The sequence below is a fragment of the Schistocerca cancellata genome, chromosome 1, assembly GCF_023864275.1.
Source record: "Schistocerca cancellata isolate TAMUIC-IGC-003103 chromosome 1, iqSchCanc2.1, whole genome shotgun sequence".
NCBI classification, from domain to species: domain Eukaryota; kingdom Metazoa; phylum Arthropoda; class Insecta; order Orthoptera; family Acrididae; genus Schistocerca; species Schistocerca cancellata.
In genome coordinates, this window is record NC_064626.1 from 871836985 (window position 1) to 871864102 (window position 27118).

At 41.5% G+C, this 27118-nt stretch overlaps 1 long non-coding RNA gene across 1 annotated transcript in view; it reads left to right on the forward strand.

Moving 5' to 3' along the window:
* The window catches only part of LOC126190142 (uncharacterized), a 143637-nt gene that overhangs the window by 98461 nt on the left and 18058 nt on the right, over positions 1-27118 (forward strand). Inside the window, exon 2 of the long non-coding RNA XR_007538261.1 lies at positions 19570-19700. This is a non-coding gene — a long non-coding RNA (uncharacterized LOC126190142). The remainder of the gene's footprint in view (positions 1-19569; positions 19701-27118) is intronic.

A 27118-nucleotide genomic window follows, 5' to 3' on the forward strand; every position in this document is an offset into this window, starting at 1 on the left:
ACGTAGGTTCAACGGTACCCACAGGCGTCAATGGATGCGGATATGGAGGGGCATGTGATCAGCACAACGCTCTCCCGGCTGTATGTCAGTTTACGAGACCAGAGCCGCTACTCCTCAATCAAGTAGCTCCTCAGTTTGCCTCACAAGGCCAGAGTGCACCCCGCTTGCAGCATTACGCCGTAATTGACGTGACTGTGTCAAGTAGCACACTAGTAACGCTGTATTCCAATATTACAGGATTGCTTTTCCTTCTCACCTGCATTAACTTACATTTTTCTGCATTTAGAGCAAGCTGCCATTCATCACACTAACTAGAAATTCTGTCTAAGTCATCTTGTATACGCCTAGAGTCATTCAACGAGGAAACCGTCCCTTATACCTCAGAGTCATCAGCAAGCAGCCCTTAATTGTTACTCACCCTGTCTGTCGGACCATTTATGTATATAGAGAACGATAGTGTTCCTATCACAGGGGCACTCCTTACGATACCCTTGTCTCTGATGAACTCCCACCGTCGAGGACAATGCGCTCTGTTCCATTACTTAAAGTCTTCGAGCCACTCGCCTATCTGGGGATCCAAACCGTATGCGTCAACAATCTGCAGCGGGGCACAGAGTGAAACGCTTTCAGGCTAGAAATATGAAATCTGCCTATTGCCCTCCATCCATGGTTCCCGGGATATCACGTGAGAAAAGAGCAACCTGAGTTTCGCACGGGCGCCGCTTTCCAAATCCGTGCTGATTTGTGGGCAGAAGCTCTTCTCTCAAAATGAAATTTATTGTATTCGAACTCAGAATGTGTTCAAGAACTTTGCAGCAAACCAATGTTAAGAATATTGGTTTATAGTTATGCGGACTCATTCTTTCGTCTTTCTGATGTACAGGAGTCACCTGTGGTTTCTTTCCAGTTGTTTAGGACTTTATGCTGGTCAAGATATTCCCGACAAATGCAAGCTAAGTAAGGGGCCAATGCCGCGGAGAACTCTCTGTGAAACCGAATTGGGATTCCATTTGAACTTAGCAACTTAATTGTTTTCAGTTTTTTCACCTGATTTTCTATGTAACGGATCCATATTTCTATGTCCACCATGCGGGAGTCTGTACGACAGTCAAACGACGGTATATTCATACGACCCTTCTGCGTGAATGATTTCTTATACGTAAAATTTAAAACTTCAGCTTTCCATTTGCTGTCTTCTATTGTTATCCCAGACCGGTCGACCCTCGTAAGTGACTTTACACGTGCTCGGAATTTTCTCGGGTTCTTCGCAAGATCTTCACTTTTCTTTTTTCTGTCTTCTGTTGCCATCCTAGAGTGAACAGAAACCTTCGATGCCCTTAGTGATTTTACGTATGTCCAAGATCTTTCGCAAGATCTTTCACTAAGGTATGACAGTAGAAGTTGTATACATCGCGCACTAATTTCTACTAACTTTTACCTGTCGACACTTGCGAGTTTTTTTCCGAAAGGAGATAGCAACAAACTGTTTCCTCAGCATTTGCCGCATGTGGTTATTAAACAACAGAGGATCTTTTCCATTCTTAATCCACTTACTTGGCATATACATCCCCGGAGCGCGATTTGCAATCAGTTTGAACTTTACCCATAATACCTCTACAGTCATAATACTGGAGCTAAATAATGTCTATTCATTGTCTGAGTGGGATTCTAACATCAGCTTGTCTGCTTTTTCCAGCATAAATACTTCTCTAACCTTCTTGATGGATTCATTAACTTATTATACACACTTATTAAACATTACACATTACTTATTACACATTTACCCGTCACATAGTACAAGCCCTAAATAACAAATTATCGCTAGTTGGTATTTCTTGTGATCTCTCCAAGGCATTTGACAGTGTGCATCATGTCACACTCTTAGAAAAACTCAGGTTTTATGGAATTGAAGGTTATACACATAGCTAGTTTGAATCATACTTAATGAACAGAAAGCAAAACGTTGTGCTGAATAGCACAAATAATGTTGAGATGGTGGCAAATTCTAGTGAATGGGGAGTTATCACAAAGGGAATCCCACAGGGCTCAATTTTAGGTCCTCTGCTGTTCCTTACTCATGTGAATGACCTCTCACTTAACGTTCAGCAAGGGGAACTAGTACTGTTTGCAGATGACATGAGTGTTATAATAAATCCCATTCCAGAAAAAGCAGATGAAGATATTGTTAAGGATGCCTTTCAAAGACTTATTAAGTGGTTTCTCTCTCTCGATCTTGAAAAAACTCGCTATATGTAGTTCTGTACACTGAATAGAGCCATACCGACAGTTGATGTAGCATATGAACAGGGCTCAGTTAACAGGGTAGATTTCTCCAAATTTTTGGGTGTTCACATTGATGACAACTTGAACTGGAAGAAGCATAATACTTTCTCAAACAATTAAGTTCAGCTTCTTTCGCTCTTCATATAATTGCTAGTCTTGGTAATAAACAGATCAGCCTCCTAATGTACTTTGCATATTTCCACTCAGTAATGTCTTATGGAATAGTTTTCTGGGGTAACTCACCACTTAGACAGAAAGCATTGATTGCACAAAAGAGAGCAGTGAGAATAATTAGTAGTGTTCACCCAAGGACGTCATGTAGGCACCTTTTCAAGGAGTTAGGTATTTTAACTGCACCATCAGAGTACATTTATATTCGCTAATGAAATTCGTTATAAATAATCCATCTCAATTTGCGAAGAACAGTGATGTTCATACGTAAAACACTAGAGGGAAAAATGACCTTTTCTATCCGTTATTGAAGCTGTCAGTTGCTCAAAAAGGAGTACATTACTCAGCAACAAAAATCTTTGCTCATTTGCCCAACATCATAAATTTAAATCTAGCTTAAAATCATTTCTTTTGGACAACTCTTTCTATTCCATGGACGAATTTCTGTTTCAGAACTGGTAAAAAAAAGTACCTCTAAATGTAGTTGCATGTATAGAAGTAAAAATTTCAGTAATATTAATATTAGCACTATTCATGTGTGCGTATATATATCTTGTAATCTGACTTGTTTCACATCATATCGATAAAATAATCGGGAAAAGGATCTACAGAACATGACATAACTAAAACTAAACTAAAACTAAAGCTAGTAACAATATCTGCTACGATGATATCATGATCACTAATCCCTATCTGCATACTGACACTGTCGGTAAGGTCAAGCGTGTTTGTAGGCTGCAAGGCCTAAAGTATTTTCTTTTCGCGTGGGTTGCCTAACTAGCTATTCAAGGCAGTTTTCGGAAAACGTGTTCAGAGGTACTTCACAAGACTTTCTGTCCATATGACCTGCAGTGTTCGTAGAGCACCAGTCTATGCCGGTAGCTTGAAGTCACCTCCAACTAATACTGCATGTTCTGGGTATTTCCGCGCTACTGAGGATAGACTTTCCTTGAATGGTTCTACAACTATTAAGGCAGAATCAGGTGGGCAGTAAAACCGACCGGTCGTTAACTTGACTACACTTAGACCTGATACTCATGTCCAGGTAACTTCACAGCCAGACTCAAATTCAACCTACACGGACACAATATTTTTGTCAACAGCAAGGAACACTCTCCCTCCTATGGTGTATAATCTGTCTTTTTGATATATGTTCCATGCGAAGCTAAATCTTTCACAGCTTTCTATTTCGGGTTTCAGCCAACTCAAAAACTTTCCTTGAGGGCACTACGTTCAGGCACTTTGTTATGAATACTTTTGACAATCTACTGTTAAATTTTGACAGTCGAAGTGTCTCGATATTGTACATGATCTGATTACACTGTCTGTGTACCGACTTGCGAGCATTCATCAAACTACCGCCTAGACTAAAAAAAAAAAAAAAAACCATGAGAACTCCAAAAGTGCGCCGCATCCGAATAGTTGCTTCCCTTGTGTAGCGCATCCCTGATCTGTCATGGGGAATCCTATAACTCTCCATCTCATAATGCAGGTCCAGAAATATACAGCCATAACCATTACAGAATTGATGGAGCCTTTGGTTTAGACCCTTCTCTCAGCTCCAAACCAAGGGCCCCCAATCGACTCTGGGTACAATGCTGAAAACTGAGCTCTGCTTGAAATCTGCAAGCGAGGCCAGCAGTCTTCACCACTTCCAGCTGCCACCCATAGCAACTGAGGATATTCTCAGAATCCAAGTGACAGTGTCCACCTGCCCACTCACAGAGTGAATGGGCGAGGCCAGACATTGACTCTCACCCTCAAGTGACCTGACCCTTGTAACAACCCATCACTCACTCTGCAGTGAACACAGATCCCCTATGTCAAATACGCTGGGAAGTGCCTCGACAGCACAGCCCATGTGCGAAACACATGACACCTGACAAGTCCCATGCAATTCCATGTGCCAGTTTCTCCACTGCTGCCACAACCTGAGGCAGCAGCCTGCAAATGGCTGACCATGGCTGTAAGCGTCTTCAACTGGTCATGAACTGCAGCCAGCTCCTGTGTCCACACACGGCGTACACACACCCTATCCATCCTACTAAAACTAACTGGAGAATTAAACTATGGAAACAAATGGAGAAAGCTAAATATGTGACTCGCTGGTCTCCTGGTGCTTCACCAATGGAGGCGGGCAGCTGACTGAATGGTGGTCAACAGTTACTGGCCATCCAAAACCAACAAATAAGTCACTACTGCGCTACAGACTGCATGAATGTACATATTACTGTTACTAAAATAGAGTGTGGTACATCTCAAATAGAAAAATCTGCAATAAATTTAGGAATTAAACTTTGCAAGCATACAAAAACACGCAAAGAACTGAAGAATTAAACTACAAACATAAACAGAAATGCTAAATATGTAACTTGGTAGGTCTCCTGGCCCTTCATCAGAGAAGGCTGATGGCTGACTGGCTATGATCAACGACCCCATTTTCTGGGTAAGATAAGTGCAGATTGTGATGATCTATAAAGTGGCAAACACAGGGCCCCAACAAGATATATTTTAAATTTCTTTAAGTAATTAGAAGGGGAGGTAATAAAACATAGTCAAAATAACTGAGAACTGATTGAAAGTAGCGATTTTATTATAGATTTCGTCTTAGATAGTTCTGATCATTGGCATCTAGAGATACTGACGTTCAGTTTTTGTTGGGCCCACCTGGTACCCAACTATTTCAACATCCAACTGCCTTTAATGAAGTAGATGTGAATCAGGAAGTTAACTACCTGTGACACATAGTTTGCTCCAGGTGTCTGATGGAAGTCCATTGTAATCACAGTATACTGAAAATTATTGACTGAGTACAGCACTGGATTTGTACAAAACAGGGTCTGAAAAATATTTGGACAGATTTGTGCATACACTACATATACACATGTGTATGACTACATTTAGGTGGAAATTAAGGGAAAAATAATATATTTCTTAGTAGAAGTGCAATAAGAGCAGATGAAAAAATTCCAGCTCGTTCTGTCCCCCCCCCCCCCAGACCCCCACCCAACACCTCACAAACTGAATCATACAGACAGATATTGAGAAATAGCTGACTATATGATACAGTGCCAGATACACACTTATTTTAAAACAGAGTGTGTGCGACTCAATTATTTCAAATTTTTGTACACTATACCACATAGGCAATTAGAAGTGTCACTGGTTATCATCTCTACAAATACATGAAAATTTTGTTGCAATGAAACTTTTTTGAACAAACAAATTCATTTTGCTGCTATATAATTACTCAATGCACACTAACATTCATTTCATGAATTACTTTTTTCCAAACTTATATTATCACTGAGTTTTTGAAAATTCATACTTTATGTTGAATACAAAACCTGCCTTCCAATGGTCCAGGCTGTGTGTCTGTTTCCCAGTCACTTTTTTCGTTAACTATGAATACAATAGCATTCAGTGTCCAAATACATGAAAAAATATACAAAATATTCAATATTTTAAAAAATAATAAAATTTATACTATTACACCTGAAATAAACTGGAATAATCCCTAGTCTACATAAAATATGGATTATAATACACACAATGTATTTACATAATTATGAATCAAGTCATTTAAGAGGATGGAAGCTGTTTTCAATCCTTCAATTCTCTTGAAAGACTAGAATCAAAATTATTGAATTTCTAAATCCTTACTTCATTTCTTCCAAAACTATGACTTTCCTGTTGTTATTTCCTGTGAGAAGACCACATATTTAATACATTTTTTGGAACAGGTCGATCAGTATAGCATTCTTACTTGACTTTACTTCAACAGAAACAAGTACATATAGGCTAGGTTTTCATTTGACTTTTTACTTACAGTGCTATAAATTATATATATATATATATAGTAGAATATTGCCTCAAACTTCATAAGTACCTTTCTGCAACAAAAAAACATATTTCTCTGCATGCTTTTATATTTCATTAAATTCCCTCTGCACAACCTTGTTGTCTGAAGTAGTGCATTCACAAAATAAACTATTACAAAGACAGGGTCCCTAATTGTCACTGCTCCACACAGTACCTCATACTTCTCATTATTACTTCAGATTTTTCATTACTTAGTAACTTCACCCATCTCATATTACTTCATCACAGCAATACATCATCATATTTCATTGACTCATTACTCCATTATTCATCTTTATTATATACCTCTACATTTCACAAAATACTTCATTCAGTTTATTACATATTATTTGTTACATAATCATTGAACATAAACATCCCTGCTTTTTCATTTTATACAAAAAATGACCACCAAATTTTGATAAACAAGAACATTATTATCAAACCTCTTTCTCACATTACATGTGTTGTTGTGGTCTTCAGTCCTGAGACTGGTTTGATGCAGCTCTCCATGCTACTCTATCCTGTGCAAGCTTCTTCATCTCCCAGTACCTACTGCAACTTACATCCTTCTGAATCTGCTTAGTGTATTCATCTCTTGGTCTTCCCCTTCGATTTTTACCCTCCACTCTGTCCTCCGATACTAAATTGGTGATCCCTTGATGCCTCAGAACATGTCCTACCAACCGATCCCTTCTTCTGGTCAAGTTATGCCACAAACTTCTCTTCTCCCCAATCCTATTCAATACTTCCTCATTAGTTATGTGATCTACCCATCTAATCTTCAGCATTCTTCTGTACCACCACATTTCGAAAGCTTCTATTCTCTTCTTGTCCAAACTATTTACCGTCCATGTTTCACTTCCATACATGGCTACACTCCATACAAATACTTTCAGAAATGACTTCCTGACACTTAAATCTATACTCGATGTTAACAAATTTCTCTTCTTCAGAAACGCTTTCCTTGCCATTGCCAGTCTACATTTGATATCCTCTCTACTTCGACCATCATCAGTTATTTTGCTCCCCAAATAGCAAAACTCCTTTACTACTTTAAGTGTCTCATTTCCTAATCTAATTCCCTCAGCATCACCGACTTAATTCGACTACATTCCATTATCCTTGTTTTGCTTTTGTTGATGTTCATCTTATATCCTCCTTTCAAGACACTGTCCATTCCATTCAACTGTTCTTCCAAGTCCTTTGCTGTCTCTGACAGAATTACAATGTCATCGGAGAACCTCAAAGTTTTTATTTCTTCTCCATGGATTTTAATACCTACTCCGAAATTTTCTTTTGTTTCCTTTACTGCTTGCTCAATATACAGATTGAATAACATTGGGGAGAGGCTACAACCCTGTCTTACTCCCTTCCCAACCACTGCTTCCCTTTCATGTCCCTCGACTCTTATAACTGCCATCTGGTTTCTGTACAAATTGTAAATAGCCTTTCGCTCCCTGTATTTTACCCCTGACACCTTTAGAATTTGAAAGAGAGTATTCCAGTCAACATTGTCAAAAGCTTTCTCTAAGTCTACAAATGCTAGAAACGTAGGTTTGTCTTTCCTTAATCTTTCTTCTAAGATAAGTCGTAAGGTCAGTATTGCCTCACATGTTCCAGTATTTCTACGGAATCCAAACTGATCTTCCCCGAGATCGACTTCAACTAGTTTTTCCATTCGTCTGTAAAGAATTCGTGTTAGTATTTTGCAACTGTGGCTTATTAAACTGATTGTTCGGTAATTTTCACATCTGTCAACACCTGCTTTCTTTGGGATTGGAATTATTATATTCTTCTTGAAGTCTGAGGGTATTTCGCCTGTTTCATACATCTTGCTCACCAGATGGTAGAGTTTTGTCAGGACTGGCTCTCCCAAGCCCGTCAGTAGTTCCAATGGAATGTTGTCTACTCCGGGGGCCTTGTTCCGACTTAGGTCTTTCAGTGCTCTGTCAAACTCTTCACGCAGTATCGTATCTCCCATTTCATCTTCATCTACATCCTCTTCCATTTCCATAATATTGTCCTCAAGTACATCGCCCTTGTATAGACCCTCTATATACTCCTTCCACCTTTCTGCTTTCCCTTCTTTGCTTAGAACTGGGTTTCCATCTGAGCTCTTGATGCTTATACAAGTGGTTCTCTTATCTCCAAAAGTCTCTTTAATTTTCCTGTAGGCAGTATCTATCTTCCCCCTAGTGAGATAAGCCTCTACATCCTTACATTTGTCCTCTAGCCATCCCTGCTTAGCCATTTTGCACTTCCTGTCAATCTCATTTTTGAGACATTTGTATTCCTTTTTGCCTGCTTCATTTACTGCATTTTTATATTTTCTCCTTTCATCAATTAAATTCAATATTTCTTCTGTTACCCAAGAATTTCTACTAGCCCTCGTCTTTTTACCTACTTGGTCCTCTGCTGCCTTCACTACTTCATCCCTCAAAGCTACCCATTCTTCTACTGTATGCTTCATCTACTGTATTTCTTTCCCCCATTCCTGTCAATTGTTCCCTTATGCTCTCCCTGAAACTCTGTACAACGTCTGGTTCTTTCAGTTTATCCAGGTCCCATCTCCTTAAATTCCCACCTTTTTGCAGTTTCTTCAGTTTTATTCTACAGGTCATAACCAATAGATTGTGGTCAGAGTCCACATCTGCCCCTGGAAATGTCTTACGATTTAGAACCTGGTTCCTAAATCTCTGTCTTACCATTATATAATCTATCTGATACCTTTTAGAATCTCCAGGGTTCTTCCATGTATACAACCTTCTATCATGATTCTTAAACTAAGTGTTAGCTATGATTAAGTTGTGCTCTGTCCAAAATTCTACCAGGCGGCTTCCCCTTTCATTTCTTAGCCCCAATCCATATTCACCTACTATGTTTCCTTCTCTTCCTTTTCCTACACTCGAATTCCAGTCACCCATGACTATTAAATTTTCGTCTCCCTTCACTACCTGAATAATTTCTTTTATTTCATCATACATTTCTACAAATTCTTCGTCATCTGCAGAGCTAGTTGGCATATAAACTTGTACTACTGTAGTAGGTGTGGGCTTCGTATCTATCTTGGCCACAATAATGCGTTCACTATGCTGTTTGTAGTAGCTTACCCGCATTCATATTTTCCTATTCATTATTAAACCTACTCCTGCATTACCCCTATTTGACTTTGTGTTTATAACCCTGTAGTCACCTGACCAGAAGTCTTGTTCCTCCTGCCACCGAACTTCACTAATTCCCACTATATCTAACTTTAACCTATCCATTTCCCTTTTTAAATTTTCTAACCTACCTGCCCGATTAAGGGATCTGACATTCCACGCTCCGATCCGTAGAATGCCAGTTTTCTTTCTCCTGATAATGACGACCTCTTGAGTAGTCCCCGCCCGGAGATCCGAATGGGGGACTATTTTACCTCTGGAATATTTTACCCAAGAGGACGCCATCATCATTTAATCATACAGTAAAGCTGCATGCCCTCGGGAAAAATTACGGCCGTAGTTTCCCCTTGCTTTCAGCCGTTCACAGTACCAGCACAGCAAGGCCGTTTTGGTTATTGTTACAAGGCCAGATCAGTCAATCAACCAGACTGTTGCCCTTGCAACTACTGAAAAGGCTGCTGCCCCTCTTCAGGAACCACACGTTTGTCTGGCCTCTCAGCAGATACCCATCCGTTGTGGTTGTACCTATGGTACGGCTATCTGTATCGCTGAGGCACGCAAGCCTCCCCACCAACGGCAAGGTCCATGGTTCATGGGGGGGGTCACATTACATACAAAAGCGTATTTACTGTGTTTTAGTATTTCAGGTGAGGATATTACTTTACTGCATATTTCTTATTTTGCTTGCCTGAAAGCCTTTCTCATGGCAGATACATCTGTTTTCCATACCTGTTACTGTAGGAAATATTGCTTATTTCAATACAACACTATTTACTTTAATCCAAAGGGCGATATAGTGACCTGTTTTATGCAACTGGTACATTACTATAGCAAACTGGTTTTAATTTCACTTCAATTGAAACAAGTTGCTCCAAATTTATACTCAGACATTTATATAAATGAAACTCTGGTTCATTATTGATCAACAGTTTCATCTACTACATAACTTTCATTTTGTTTATTTCATTATTGTGTGCAGCCCATAGAAACACACAAAAGAAAACAGTATTTACACTAATTTTCAAGCTCTTTTCTTTCTCTAGCAAGACTCACTGTGGATACAGGTGTGTACATTTGGTTGTCTGTGTGTCTGTGAAGTTATGTGTGCAAGAATGTGTGTACTTTTGCTGGCAAAAGAGCATGAGCTTGGAAGCTAGTGCAAAAAGTGTTTTCTTTTGTGCGTGTATGAGCACCACAAATCAGTCAGCTATAGATGAGTGATTGTCTTTCCTTTATTTTATGTGTTATTCCATCCAGGAATTTCCATTGTTGATACGTACAGTATTCTTATTTTTGGAAATAATTGAGCTGGAAAAGATTTTGTAATTATTTCCACAAAGTTCATCACTATTAAATCCAAATATGGAGAATACTTTTTACCAAATTTGGAAACCCAGTACTAGAACAACATCAGCATCCATCACTTAATTATCCATCTATACATTAACACTCAAAGTTTCAGCTACTGATATGAACACTTTTATGTACCCTACAGCTGTACATTTTGGAAAATGATTTTTTTATCTTACAATCCGCCGATAGGGTATTTGTAGAAGCAAGGGATTCAACAAAGAAAAAAATGAAATCACCCGGCTGGGGAGGCCACAATTCACCAAATAGTGTGTACACTTAAGTTCAGTGAACCTTCTACCTAATTGCAGATTTGCAGTCACTTTGAGCCCCTGCTCCTCCATCTACACTCCTGGAAATTGAAATAAGAACACCGTGAATTCATTGTCCCAGGAAGGGGAAACTTTATTGACACATTCCTGGGGTCAGATACATCACATGATCACACTGACAGAACCACAGGCACATAGACACAGGCAACAGAGCATGCACAATGTCGGCACTAGTACAGTGTACATCCACCTTTCGCAGCAATGCAGGCTGCTATTCTCCCATGGAGACGATCGTAGAGATGCTGGATGTAGTCCTGTGGAACGGCTTGTCATGCCATTTCCACCTGGCGCCTCAGTTGGACCAGCGTTCGTGCTGGACGTGCAGACCGCGTGAGACGACGCTTCATCCAGTCCCAAACATGCTCAATGGGGGACAGATCCGGAGATCTTGCTGGCCAGGGTAGTTGACTTACACCTTCTAGAGCACGTTGGGTGGCACGGGATACATGCGGACGTGCATTGTCCTGTTGGAACAGCAAATTCCCTTGCCGGTCTAGGAATGGTAGAACGATGGGTTCGATGACGGTTTGGATGTACCGTGCACTATTCAGTGTCCCCTCGACGATCACCAGTGGTGTACGGCCAGTGTAGGAGATCGCTCCCCACACCATGATGCCGGGTGTTGGCCCTGTGTGCCTCGGTCGTATGCAGTCCTGATTGTGGCGCTCACCTGCACGGCGCCAAACACGCATACGACCATCATTGGCACCAAGGCAGAAGCGACTCTCATCGCTGAAGACGACACGTCTCCATTCGTCCCTCCATTCACGCCTGTCGCGACACCACTGGAGGCGGGCTGCACGATGTTGGGGCGTGAGCGGAAGACGGCCTAACGGTGTGCGGGACCGTAGCCCAGCTTCATGGAGACGGTTGCGAATGGTCCTCGCCGATACCCCAGGAGCAACAGTGTCCCTAATTTGCTGGGAAGTGGCGGTGCGGTCCCCTACGGCACTGCGTAGGATCCTACGGTCTTGGCGTGCATCCGTGCGTCGCTGCGGTCCGGTCCCAGGTCGACGGGCACGTGCACCTTCCGCCGACCACTGGCGACAACATCGATGTACTGTGGAGACCTCACGCCCCACGTGTTGAGCAATTCGGCGGTACGTCCACCCGGCCTCCCGCATGCCCACTATACGCCCTCGCTCAAAGTCCGTCTACTGCACATACGGTTCACGTCCACGCTGTCGCGGCATGCTACCAGTGTTAAAGACTGCGATGGAGCTCCGTATGCCACGGCAAACTGGCTGACACTGACGGCGGCGGTGCACAAATGCTGCGCAGCTAGCGCCATTCGACGGCCAACACCGCGGTTCCTGGTGTGTCCGCTGTGCCGTGCGTGTGGTCATTGCTTGTACAGCCCTCTCGCAGTGTCCGGAGCAAGTATGGTGGGTCTGACACACCGGTGTCAATGTGTTCTTTTTTCCATTTCCAGGAGTGTAGTTTTTCAATACTGGGTGAAATCCCACATTTACTTTGGTAAATATTTTCTCATAAATGCCCACCTTTTTTCAATAAAATTTCACTGAAATTACATTTATGCTGAAAGCTACCTTCTGTGCTTAACACTGAGAATTACTTTAAGTATACCGTTCACTTCATCAGCAGTATCAAAAATTATGGACATATCTACCATCAGTAATTGAACCACAGTCTTGCTCACTTTTGAAACCTATACTTTTCACACATATGCACCTTAATCACAACATCTTTTACAGTAGGCTTTATTAACTGCACTTAATTTACCTGATGTTGATAACACAGATTTCACATCCCTCTTCAACAGTATCATTAACTTAATCAACATTTTCATTCTGCACTTACTAACATTAAAGTTACCTGTATTTTCATCAATATTTTCTACATCTTGACAACTTACCACAATATTATCAATTCTGTTGAAAATTGCATTTAATGCTTGCACATATACTTATTTAGTATTATGAAGTGCATCAATATAAATACGTTAACAATTTCCAGAACTACCTCCAGATTCTGAATACCAACACTATTTATTTACTTTATATGAGGAATCATTTCATTACGAGAACAAATTTGCACTGCTTCTGTTAATTCAGCCAACAAAAACCAACATCAACTTCTGTCCCCTTATTACAAACGTTTTCCATTTTATTACCAAACACATTTAAGTCGGGTTATAAATTGTCAGCTACAGCTTCCATTTTCTGTTCTGTGCAGACTTTCATGGAATATAACTTATTGATTGAATGTGAATTTACATTCTGTATCTCACTTTTGTGGGAACACCCATTGCAATATACATTGCTGACATACTGTAAGTGGAATATCTGTGACTTGACCAAAGTCTGCAGTACGTCCCAAGTCATGTTTGGTGTAAGATATGTTTGTATGTCATGTTTCCATAAAGTGTATTTAGCTATATGTGCCTCACATACATTATTGGGACACCCTTCATAATGGATTGGATATCAATACTGTAAGTGGAATATCTGTGACTTGACCAAAGTCTGCAGTACGTCCCAAGTCATGTTTGGTGTAAGATATATCTCTGTATGTCATGTTTCCATAAAGTGTATTTAGCTCTATAAGTGCCTCACGTACATTAATGGGACACCCTTCATAATGGCTTGGATATCAAGTTTTGGTTACCTGGATATCACAACCATGGTTCAGGGGTGCTAATTCAAATCTTTACTCTTTACTGCCCTCTGCAACTTTTGTGGTATCCCCACCACCATCCCATGACAAACAACCAACAGTGTAATGCTCTGGTGGAACAACTGCACTGGATGATGACAGCAGTCAAGTCCCCAGATGCACAGGGACTGAGGCTCTCCTTTGGGTGCACTCAGTGTCCACACAGAGTTCAGGGACAATTACAAATCCCACTACGGAGAAGTACTTCACAGTGAGATTCTAACACTTCCAACAGAGTTTGTATTACCAATACCAACACCAGACCCATTGGAGCTCCCTGCAATGGTACAATTAGTCAAGGACCATGCCCACTCCCTTCCCTCTACCCAGCACTGGCACTATCACTGACACCAGGCATACAGGAAGCACTCATGTTAGTACACCATGCCCCGTCTGGCCACCCCACTGCTGGCATCGATGGGCACTTCCCTACAGCTGTACAGCACATCATCACCAAATCTCTTCCACATGCCGCACTGCCATGGAGCTCGACCACTGCCAGCTGCTGATCTTCACATAACTCTGACCCCACCAGCTATGTTTGCCTGGTTCCTTTCACACACCTACCACAGGGTGATGATGCTCTACAATGCCGTATTCAGGTACATTGGAGCAATTGAACACAAAATAGTGTTGTTACCACCAGCTTCAATTGCACAGTTGGCCTCCACTGTCACTGATGACTTCAGTGCCTCTTACTGACATGAGTTCAACACAACAACAACCTACTGTAACTTCAAGAAATGGCCCAGTTGTGTCTCATGACAGTGCCAGCCACAGCATGATTAGTCACCTGCACCTGCACAAGATCACTTCAAGAAGTGGCCCAGTCATGTCACATGAAAGTGCCAGCCATGGCACAACTGGTCATGCCTACCTATGGGCAAAAACACTGTAATACATGTCGCTGATGTACTGTGACATGACCAAAGACTACAGTGTATCTCAACTCATATTTGGTCTAAGATGTGTGTCTGTACGTTTCACTGAAAAACACTCCTGGAAATTGAAATAAGAACACCGTGAATTCATTGTCCCAGGAAGGGGAAACTTTATTGACACATTCCTGGGGTCAGATACATCACATGATCACACTGACAGAACCACAGGCACATAGACACAGGCAACAGAGCATGCACAATGTCGGCACTAGTACAGTGTATATCCACCTTTCGCAGCAATGCAGGCTGCTATTCTCCCATGGAGACGATCGTAGAGATGCTGGATGTAGTCCTGTGGAACGGCTTGCCATGCCATTTCCACCTGGCGCCTCAGTTGGACCAGCGTTCGTGCTGGACGTGCAGACCGCGTGAGACGACGCTTCATCCAGTCCCAAACATGCTCAATGGGGGACAGATCCGGAGATCTTGCTGGCCAGGGTAGTTGACTTACACCTTCTAGAGCACGTTGGGTGGCACGGGATACATGCGGACGTGCATTGTCCTGTTGGAACAGCAAATTCCCTTGCCGGTCTAGGAATGGTAGAACGATGGGTTCGATGACGGTTTGGATGTACCGTGCACTATTCAGTGTCCCCTCGACGATCACCAGTGGTGTACGGCCAGTGTAGGAGATCGCTCCCCACACCATGATGCCGGGTGTTGGCCCTGTGTGCCTCGGTCGTATGCAGTCCTGATTGTGGCGCTCACCTGCACGGCGCCAAACACGCATACGACCATCATTGGCACCAAGGCAGAAGCGACTCTCATCGCTGAAGACGACACGTCTCCATTCGTCCCTCCATTCACGCCTGTCGCGACACCACTGGAGGCGGGCTGCACGATGTTGGGGCGTGAGCGGAAGACGGCCTAACGGTGTGCGGGACCGTAGCCCAGCTTCATGGAGACGGTTGCGAATGGTCCTCGCCGATACCCCAGGAGCAACAGTGTCCCTAATTTGCTGGGAAGTGGCGGTGCGGTCCCCTACGGCACTGCGTAGGATCCTACGGTCTTGGCGTGCGTCCGTGCGTCGCTGCGGTCCGGTCCCAGGTCGACGGGCACGTGCACCTTCCGCCGACCACTGGCGACAACATCGATGTACTGTGGAGACCTCACGCCCCTCGTGTTGAGCAATTCGGCGGTACGTCCACCCAGCCTCCCGCATGCCCACTATACGCCCTCGCTCAAAGTCCGTCAACTGCACACACTGTTCACGTCCACGCTGTCGCGGCATGCTACCAGTGTTAAAGACTGCGATGGAGCTCCGTATGCCACGGCAAACTGGCTGACACTGACGGCGGCGGTGCACAAATGCTGCGCAGCTAGCGCCATTCGACGGCCAACACCGCGGTTCCTGGTGTGTCCGCTGTGCCGTGCGTGTGATCATTGCTTGTACAGCCCTCTCGCAGTGTCCGGAGCAAGTATGGTGGGTCTGACACACCGGTGTCAATGTGTTCTTTTTTCCATTTCCAGGAGTGTATATTTAGCTCTCACCACTTTGTGTACATTATTGGGACACTCCCTGTTATCTATGCAGGGACATTATCTATGCTTATAATGCTGTTTCCAAGACTGACAAAACTTTATTTCATATCTACTCTAAAATTGTCAAAATCACTTTTTTTGTACGCATGTTATTGTTAATTCTGTCTAATTATGCACTGAATCCAATATTAAATGCTTTCTATGGTTCTGTATTCTCAATAATAATGACTTAGTGTTTTCAATCTCCAACTTTTTCATTGCCCTACCATCAGACACATCATTTTTATTTTTTGTGTTGCTGAGTTTGATGTAATGGTGAACAATACATGGTAACAGGAACACTTTACTTTAATTCTTTTGTATTATTTAGTGCTGTCCTGATACTTGTCAACTGCCTTTTGTATTCCTGCATCAGCATGCAGTGTTGACATCCAGGCTCCCAGGTGGCTCTGTACTGGCTGCTACTGTGTAAAAGATGGTGCTGATCTCATCCTCTTACTGGCTGAAGTGCTTCCAAAGTTGGTAGCTGCAGACCTTACCTATTTTCCATAGACTGATTTTCAAGTTTTATGTTTTTCTTGAGAAATCAAGCTGTATCACCTGCACAACTCTGGAGCTTTTGCTCCCCTGATGTCCTGTGCACTGTTTTGTCCACTGTTATTATTCCTTTTGTCTCTACTGTTTCATATGAAGTTTTATTTACACATTATCCAATGTCACTGCTTTCAAAAACCGAGCGGGGTGGCGCAGTGGTTAGACACTGGACTCGCATTCGGGAGGACGACGGTTCAATCCCGCGTCCGGCCATCCTGATTTAGGTTTTCCGTGATTTCCCTAAATCACTCCAGGCAAATGCCGGGATGGTTCCTCTGAAAGGGCACGGCCGACTTCCTTCCCAATCCTTCCCTAATCCGATGAGACCGATGACCACGCTGTCTGGTCTCCTTCCCCAAACCAACCAACCAACCAACTGCTTTCAAAGTCACTGTCTTTATTAAACTCAATGTGACTGTTAAGAAGTAGTTCACTGCTATTTCACTCTTTATCAAGTTTGAAAATACTAACACTGTGCGAAATCAGGGAAGCACCTTCACATAGTAATACCACATAGAACGAACCTACCTGTGATTTCTTGTCTGCTCTTCATGTCTCATTGATGGAAGAGTGTTATAATCAGTATCTTAAAAATTGTTGTTATTGTGGTCTTCAGTCCAGAGACTGGTTTGATGCAGCTCTCCCTTCTACTCTATCCTATGCAAGACTCTTCATCTCCAAATAAGTACTGTAATCTACATCTTTCTGCATCTGCTTACTGTATTCATCTCTTGGTCTCTTTCTACAATTTTTAATTCCGCCCCTCCCCCACATTTCCATCCAAAAAGAAACTGGTGATATCTTGACGTCTCAGAATGTGTCCTATCAACTGATCCCTTCTTCTAGTCAGGTTGTGTCAAAAAAATTCTTTTCTTGCCAATTCTATTCAGTATATCCTCATTAGTTATGTTATCTACTCATCTAATCTTCAGCATTATTTTGTAGCACCACATTTTAAAAGCTTCTATTCTCTTCTTGTCCAAGCTGTTCATTGTCTGTTTTTCACTCCATAGATAACTACATTACAAACAAATATCTTCACAAGAGATATCCCAACACTCACATCCACGTTCAATGTTAACAAACTTCTCAGCTTTCTTGCCATTGCCAGTCTACGTTTTATATCCTCACTACTTCAGCTGTCATAAGTTATTCTGTTGCTCAAATAGAAAAACTCATCTACTATTTTAAGTGTTTTGTTCCCTAATATAATTTCCTCAGCATCACCTGATTTAATTCAGTTGCATTTCATTAACCTGAATTACCATATATTACAGACCATAAGACACTAAAGACTATAAGATACACTTTAATAAAAATTAAGGCAATTTAAAAAAACATTTTTACCATTTTTGTTATTAGATTGCAAAGCCAAACTAAAATCCCTGATAATTGTCATTGATCTTTCATCACCATCACCATCACTATCACCACCATCATCATCATCTTCTTCTTCTTCCTCTTCTTCTTCTTCGTTGTCATCGTCATCTTCTTCATACATAAGACGGTATCCACTGCCATGGAAAGAATTTCTTGTGCCACACCTCTTGAAAGTCTTAACAGTTATGTCTTATCTCAGTTTAGACCATGACTGTTTTATCCACTGACACATTTGTTTGATTATAAGTGGTTATAAAGCTCCCTTCTGCATGAAATCAAGTTGGGTTTCATCCATCATCCATTTGTTCCATTCTTCTCTCATATACACTTTAAATGGTATTTTTATTACGACATCAAGAGGTTGAAATTGGGAAGTAAGTCGTCCCAGAATAACAGCAAGCACTGTTTGGAAGGTAGGAGACGAGATACTGGCAGAAGTAAAGCTGTGAGGACGGGGTGCAAGTCGTGCTTGGGTAGCTCAGATGGAAGAGCACTTGCCTGTGAAAGGCAAAGGTCCCGAGTTCGAGTCTCGGTCCGGCACACAGTTTTAATCTGCTAGGAAGTTTCATATTAGTGCACACTCCGCTGCAGAGTGAAAATCGCGTTCAGGATATTTCTTGCAAGAATGTCACCATTAACAGCTTTCCTTCCACAATCTAAAATTGATCCTGTAAATAGTTCTTTCATTCTTGTCCTTGGTATGTGACATCCTTCCAGACATCAGTTCAACAAAAAGAATGGGATCAACAGAAAGAACATAACTCACAGTATTAAAATACCATTTTCAGTAAGTTCGTAAGTTCTTATAAGGGACAGCTGTCAGTATTACCTCTATCCCATGGTGTCATTGTGCTACTTAACATTAGAAGAGAAGCAGCACAAAATTATCTCGCTGTGTCTCACAGAACATCAAAAGATTAGTGGCACATAAACTCTGTTCATGTAACTAAGATATGGGTGGCCATGTTACATTCCTTGCATGTATTTTCATGTTTTGTTTTCGATCTTAATTTCAACATAGCTGTTACAACATTTACAACACTTTTGTCAAATGATATAAATTTACGTGAGCAATTCATAGTATTTGTCACAACATGGTACTGTCACTCTAGAGGTTAAGAAGCAGTTAATTGAAAAACTGTGAGTGAAACTGATTTTTACGGTTATTATGTACCAAAAATTTATTTCCAGAGTTTTCTGCTCCTTGTAACCAGTATACAATTTCAAAACAATATATTCAATGTAATAATGAATAACGAAACTTTAAATGTTTTTATAACAGACTTAATAATCTTATCGATTGATATAATTTCAACAGTTTCTTCCATTACATAGGTGATCAGTGTCACATACAGAAGGTCCCAGAACAGCCTTTCATCTGGTACTTCAGCACATTAACTGTCTTGCAGAGGACTAGTGACAGACAGAAGTGACACTGTTCTGTGACTAGATGGATATTTCAATTGGTAAGTGACAAACATTTTAATTTAAAGTCAGTAATTTGTCTGTGATGAAGGCATTTTGGAGAAAGATATTAATAAAGGTTATCATGCAACTAGAGTAAGGGCACATGGACAATTTGCAACACAAATCCAATTACAGAATTTTTGATGATATTACACATTACTTCAAAGTAGTTCCATTCAGCAGCAATACACTGGCAGAGTCATTGTTCCCAGTCCTGGCAACAGCACTGAAATGCTTCACTAGAGTTCCAAAATTATGTCCTTTTAAAACATTTTTCAGTTTCAGGAAAAGACAGAAGTCACAATGAGTCAGATCAGATGAATAGGGGGCTGTGGAACAGGAATGCCTTTTGAGGTCAAAAATTCTGTGATGGAAGTGGCGGTGTTACACGGGGCATTGTCATGATGCAGCATCCACTTGTCTCCTATGTCTTTTCTCACTTTCTTGAGCCTTTCAAGGACATCTTCATAAAAGACTTGACCGACAGTTTGACCTGGAGGGATAAACTCTTTACACATGATACACCTACCGGTACTACTGAAAAAGCAAATCAGCATTGTTTTGATATTCAATTTGCTCATTTGAGCTTATTTCAGTCAAAGATATGTCCCAGTGTACCACTCCTCACTTTGCTACATTGTCTCAGGATCTTAACCAAAAATCCAGTATTCATCACCTGTGATCAAATGACTGAATCGTTTGTGTTCATTGGCAATCCTCTCAAGATCAGTGCCCACGTTTCTTCGATTCCCTTCTGCTCAGCTGTGAGGTTATTCAGCACAGTTTTGGAACAATCTTTTCGCATGTGGAAAACTTTGGTCAAAATTTGATGTATGGTGAAAATTTTAACAGTTCAGTTATTGCCCTTATTGTTAAATATTGGTCTGATCTCACAAGAACATGCACACATACAATGTTTTCATTTGTTTTTGGGTTTGAAGGTCTCCCTCAGCAAAGTTCATCTTCAACATATTTCAACGTCACCGCCTGTTAATTGGGATTTACTTGTTTTAATTGCAATTAATATGAAAGGCAATTTCGGGTTGTGAATTATTTTTATATTAAAATGAAACACAATGGCGACAACGTTAAAAGAAACTGGGGCTTCTTTCATTAGATGACTGACTTAATTCAGAAATTTTACGAAAATTAAAGCTATTTCTTCTGAAAATAACAACGGTCCACGGCTTTGGCTTGGAGAACAAATCTTTTGTTAAAATTTGTTACTGGCCTTGAATTTAAATATGTTTCCGTGCGGAAATTAGTATTAAACTGATTATACGACTTCGTAATATTAAAATGGTTGCAGGTTCTATCGTATTTCACAAACAAAAGACTACGGCGTATGAAATGGCGCACGCAAACTATAATAACCAATGGAAATACTTCCGCGTTTAAGAAAACACACAACACTGCAAATCTGTAAAGGAAGGACAGGTTTATAAATGAAATATGGATAAACTTTTACACTATGATTTAAAGAAATAAAAGTCAACTTACACTGTTCCACACAGCCTAATATTTAAATAAAAAGAACCTGTACATGAAACGCGCGGTTTTAAAATACGTGCACTTGATATTCTGATTTCTAATAACACTTCCAGTTGTAAATAAGTAACTGTCGAAGAAAGATCTCGTATGACAATTTCATCGAATCCGCAGAATTAACTGCGTAACATGAATCAAGCTGACCGAGAGAGACAAAGACAACGCCAAAAAGAAAAGAGCAAAACAGCAGAGCAAAAAAGAACAGAGATTGACGTGCCCTTGTTTCACGACTATTTATACTAGTTAAACATTATGATGTCTGTACGATTATCTATATGTTATCCAGAGGTGTTTGGCGTAGTTACATTATGTTGGGTAAATTTCGTGTAAAAGTTGGGCACGTTATAAAATGCCCTCTAAATGTTGAGATCACGCTGTTTTTACTGTTGGAGATCAACATTTAACTAACGCCACTTCATTTGTAGTTTTCATAGCGCATAGGTATAAGTTCACAGTTTTATGTGTTACATGGATATTTCTTCTTTCATTTCAGAAAAAAAGCGATTATTTGAGAACGTTTCGATTATTTGAGTACGTTTACATTTACACTTTCCTGTTGCCCTTGTTATTTGACTGAGGCCTGTGTTCTGACTTGTACACCCACTGTAATTACTCGTCCACCTATTTAGGCACGGTACCAAGTAAAATGGTCGAAAAGCACAGGGTATTGATGTACAGTCCTCAGTCTATTTCTTCATTGAAAATTATCTGAATATTTGGATAGCACAGCACAATAATATTTTACACGTTATAAAACAGTACAAATATTGCAGAAATTCAGAGACATTTTGAAAACACATTAAATTCTGAAGCCCATAAAATGTTCATGATAACACATGTCAAACAGGATTATTACATAAAATGTTCAGTTTTTAAACAATTCTTTCGTAAGAGTCTGTTATCATATAGTTTTTTCATTTTAAGATCTCGTTATGTGAGTTTGTCATAAACGTTCTTTCTCATAAATCAAAATCGCACGTCTTTACAGAACTGAGTTAGATCAAGAATTTTTCACAGTTTTACAACGCTGAATACAATCATTTGTAGATGCGATGATGCATCTTGCGATGGATTGCAGGAACGACGGTCCTTGCTGGTAGACAATACCAGGGCCCTCAGGTGTGGACAGGAACACAGGAAGACATGCCAGGATTTGCAGCTGGTTACTGGCTACAGGTGGTGAGTCTTGCTCTTCTGCAGGACTGGCATCTCGGGCACGTGTATATGGAATACAATGTTAAGCATTGATATTGATGCTTGGCTGAAAGAGGGTGTGTCAGTACATATATTGTCCTATGGATGCATATAATGATTGTATATTCTGTTCGTGATGATAGTTTGCACTCCTTCTGTCCATTTATTTATTTTATTTGCCGCAGAGAAGTTTTGCTATCTGTACTGTTGTCCACTTTGCCGTTTCCTTCCGATTGCGTCGTTATTGTTCTTTGTTTCCAATGAGCATTGCAGTTTATTTATTGCCGTATTACACTACCACTATTTGCACTAAAAGAGCGTTCGTAGCTTAGCGGTGACAAGTCTCTTATGTTTTGAAATGCTGCGATCATTGGGCGATCATGTAGCTCACATTCCACCGCGACAATCCAGAGCTTCGCGCAGGATATTGTCGAGGTGCGTTTTACGTTGCACACTGTGTGTCAGAGCGAGTTCCCTAGAATGGCTACTTGTGCTTTACCTAAGAGCTTCTAGGCGCTTCAGTCTGGAACCGCGCGACCGCTACGGTCGCAGGTTCGAATCCTGCCTCGGGCATGGATGTGTGTGACGTCCTTAGGTTAGTTAGGTTTAAGTAGTTCTAAATTCTAGGGGACTGATGACCTCAGCTGTTAAGTCCCATAGTGTTCAGAGCCATTTGAACCTAAGAGCTTCTACACAGGATGCTGCACCTGCACATGCTATTGAACACTTCACTGAAGGGAAATATCATCGTTGTTATGCACTTTGCAACACAAGTGTATTCACTGTTCTCACAGACTAGTTCTGTTGCACAGTTTTGGTTATTTGTACACAGTGTTCACGTACTACGGCTTTCTCTATGAGGTGCATAAAGTTCTAAGGCCTCCGATTTTTTTTCTCCGGACTGGAAAGAGATAGAAACATGTGCATTGTTTTAAAATGAGGCCGTGTTCATTGTCAATACATCCCAGAGATGGCAGCACCGTACGGCAGATGGAATTTTACCGCCAGTGGCGAGAATGAGAACTGTTTTAAATACTTAAAATGGCGACGTTTTCCTTACTTGAACAGCGTGCAATCATTCGTTTTCTGAATTTGCGTGGGGTGAAACCAATTGAAATTCATCGACAGTTGAAGGAGACATGTGGTGATGGAGTTACGGATGTGTGGAAAGTGCGTTCGTGGTTGCGACAGTTTAATGAAGGCAGAACATCGTGTGACAACAAACCGAAACAACCTCGGGCTCGCACAAGCCGGTCTGACGACATGATCGAGAAAGTGGAGAGAATTGTTTTGGGGGATCGCCGAATGACTGTTGAACAGATCGCCTCCAGAGTTGGCATTTCTGTGGGTTCTGTGCACACAATCCTGCATGACGACCTGAAAATGCGAAAAGTGTCATCTAGGTGGGTGCCACAAATGCTGACGGACGACCACACGGCTGCCCATGTGGCATGTTGCCAAGCAATGTTGACGCGCAACGACAACATGAATGGGACTTTCTTTTCGTCGGTTGTGACAATGGATGAGACGTGGATGCCATTTTTCAATCCAGAAACAAAGCGCCAGTCAGCTCAATGGAAACACACAGATTCACCGCCACCAAAAAAATTTCGTGTAACCGCCAGTGCTGAAAAAATGATGGTGTCCATGTTCTGGGACAGCGAGGGCGTAATCCTTACCCATTGCGTTCCAAAGGGCACTACCGTAACAGGTGCATCTTACGAAAATGTTTTGAAGAACAAATTCCTTCCTGCACTGCAACAAAAACGTCCGGGAAGGGCTGCGCGTGTGCTGTTTCACCAAGAGAACGCACCCGCACATCGAGCTAACGTTACGCAACAGTTTCTTCGTGATAACAACTTTGAATTGATTCCTCATGCTCCCTACTCACCTGACCTGGCTCCTAGTGACTTTTGGCTTTTTCCAACAATGAAAGACACCCTCCATGGCCGCACATTCACTAGCCGTGCTGCTATTGCCTCAGCGATTTTCCAGTGGTCAAAACAGACTCCTAAAGAAGCCTTCGCCGCTGCCATGGAATCATGGCGTCAGTGTTGTGAAAAATGTGTACGTCTGCAGGGCGATTACGTCGAGAAGTAACGCCAGTTTCATCGATTTCGGGTGAGTAGTTAATTAGAAAAAAGATCGGAGGCCCTGGAACTTGAATGCACCTCGTAAAAGTCTTTAATAACACTGACTTTGGCGTTCGTTTTGTTACTCATTCGCAATTACATACGGTCCTTTGAGTCAAATTACACTGATACTGAAGCTAGGCGTTTCATCTGACGTCCAAACTGGCTTGTTTGATCGCTGTGTGGAGAATCGTTGGATACGACATCGTGGAGACCGGATTATACGCATTTGCATGTTGCACATGCATTTGCATATTTGGTTCCTTTTCAACAGTTATTGCGTGTTTTAACTAAAATTAGTGACGATGCATATTTTCGCTCTATGTTTACAATATTTTAAAAATTTAGACGGGCGGTCTCTAGTTCGATCTAGTTTTGATGTCTCACAGATTGACCGCGACCTAGAACTGCATGGAATCGCTAACCGCGAGGCCACTGCCTAGCCAAGTCATTGCAGAGGAGGAACAGGAACAGGCAGACAGAGTCAATGCTCCTGCGCCCGCACCCCCGGTTAATCCCCTCTGATGTCATACCGTACCCGTCGGCAACATTTAAGCTCTTAGTTGCACGTCCATTGTTTCAGTTTAGCTTTCTGTTTGTTTGTACACAGTTGAACGTGTTTCCGACGTGTCGCGTGTGACGTGTTGTGCGCCATTCCGCCCGAAACGTCTTTTCGTGGATAGCTGACCCTTCTGAAACATTTACATATAACGGAATTGTTTTATATTATCGAGTTTGCGAGAAAAACGTTTCGTGCAAAAAATAGACCAGCATGTCAAGAAAAGACTTCATATCGCAGGAATGCAAAAGAAAGGACCACGACAACAGAAAGCTGTAGTAGCAGGGATTTGTTCAAAGGTAATCAAAAAAAATCTGTTTACCATGGATCTATGTGAAGCATTCATTGCAAACAATATTCCTTTCCACAATCTTATAAATCCTATCCATCCAGCGCAAATGTTGCTTTAATTAAAATGTACCAGATGAATCAACATCGCGTAAAAATTACATACCGATAATTTACGTAATTGTTCTGGAAGAAATACGCAACGAACTCGATGACAGCATTATCTGGATTTCTGTTGACAAAACTACAGACACTCGTGGCCGTTACATTGCAAATTTAATTGTGGGTGCTTTAAAAGAAGAGGCTTCTTCTTCTTCCTATACAGCGGCCTGCAAAGAACTTGGAAAAGTAAATCATTCTACGATCGCCAGATTTGTGAATTAGAATCTACTGCAGATGAAAGGGTGTTTGTGTTTATATCAGATGCTGCTCCCTGTATGATCAAAGCAGGAAAAGCCCTCCGAGTATTTTATCCCAATTTAATTCATGTGACGTGCTTTGCTCATGGAGTACATCGCCTTACTGAAAAAGTACGTTCCACATTCAAGAATGTAAATAAACTGATCATCCACAAAGAAAGTCTTTCTAAAGGCTCCTGCTCACATCAAGACCTACAAAGAAAAAATACCAAACGTGCTTTTACCTCCTGAACCAGTGGTAACTCGTTGGCGTACGTGGGTCGAAGCAGTGTTGTTTTACAATGAACATTTCGAGACCATTAGAGGGGTAACAAACGACTTCGAAAGCCTCTGAAACTGGTATCTTCACGAAGCGATTAGCCCTTAAGAACCTGTCACACTGAATGTTGAATACCTCCTTGAGAGGACCGTAAAAAGCGCAGATCTCCCACGTTCCCAACTCGTCGCAGATCCTACCTGATGTTGGCTATTAATTCTGTCATTTTGCGCCGACTCGATAACCTGTTTCTCTTTGTCATGCAACAAGGTAACAAACTCTTTATTCAGCTGGTCACTTTGCAACGCAATCTTTTGTACAGTATTTTGCAATTCAGATCGAGTTTCACTCACTTCCGAGTTGAACGGCCTTACCGACTCGGGCATATTTTTACATGCAATTTGTAACTCAGCAAAGTTATTAGTAACAGTTTCTATCATCCAGTTTATTTTAATTATATCAGCAGACGGCTCGTCCGCCGTCGCCGAAAATCTGCACTAAACTTTTCGTCTAAGCGTCCGAAATAAACATTTATCTGGTGCTGAATTCCGCCGCTTATTTGTTCCTTTTGCTGATATGCAAATAGCTTAAAATTTTCGTTCATTTTGTCCTGAATTCATTTACCAGATGCATTCTTTCTGTGCAGTGCTTGTGGGAGAGATAGTAACATCTCAGCAGCTTGTGGCAATTAGTTCCTGTAGAAATTTATGACCACCAAAAACCTACACAGTTCCTCGTAGTTGTTGGGAGGTGGGAGGAGGCGTATCTATTCAGTTTTCTCAGGAGTGGGAAGCACGCCAGACGTGTCGAAATGCCGTCTGTCATAGGTCACATGGGGTTGCCAAAGTTGGCACTCGTCATCGTTTATCCCGACCTTGTGGGAGGCCAGCTTATCAAGGACGATACATGATCGTGGTCTTGCTCGTTTTGCGAAAAGATTATGAAGTCATTTAGATAGGTATAACAAAAAGGCAACAATATGCTGTCAATAAATCTTTGCCATGTTTCCATGTCTGTGGCG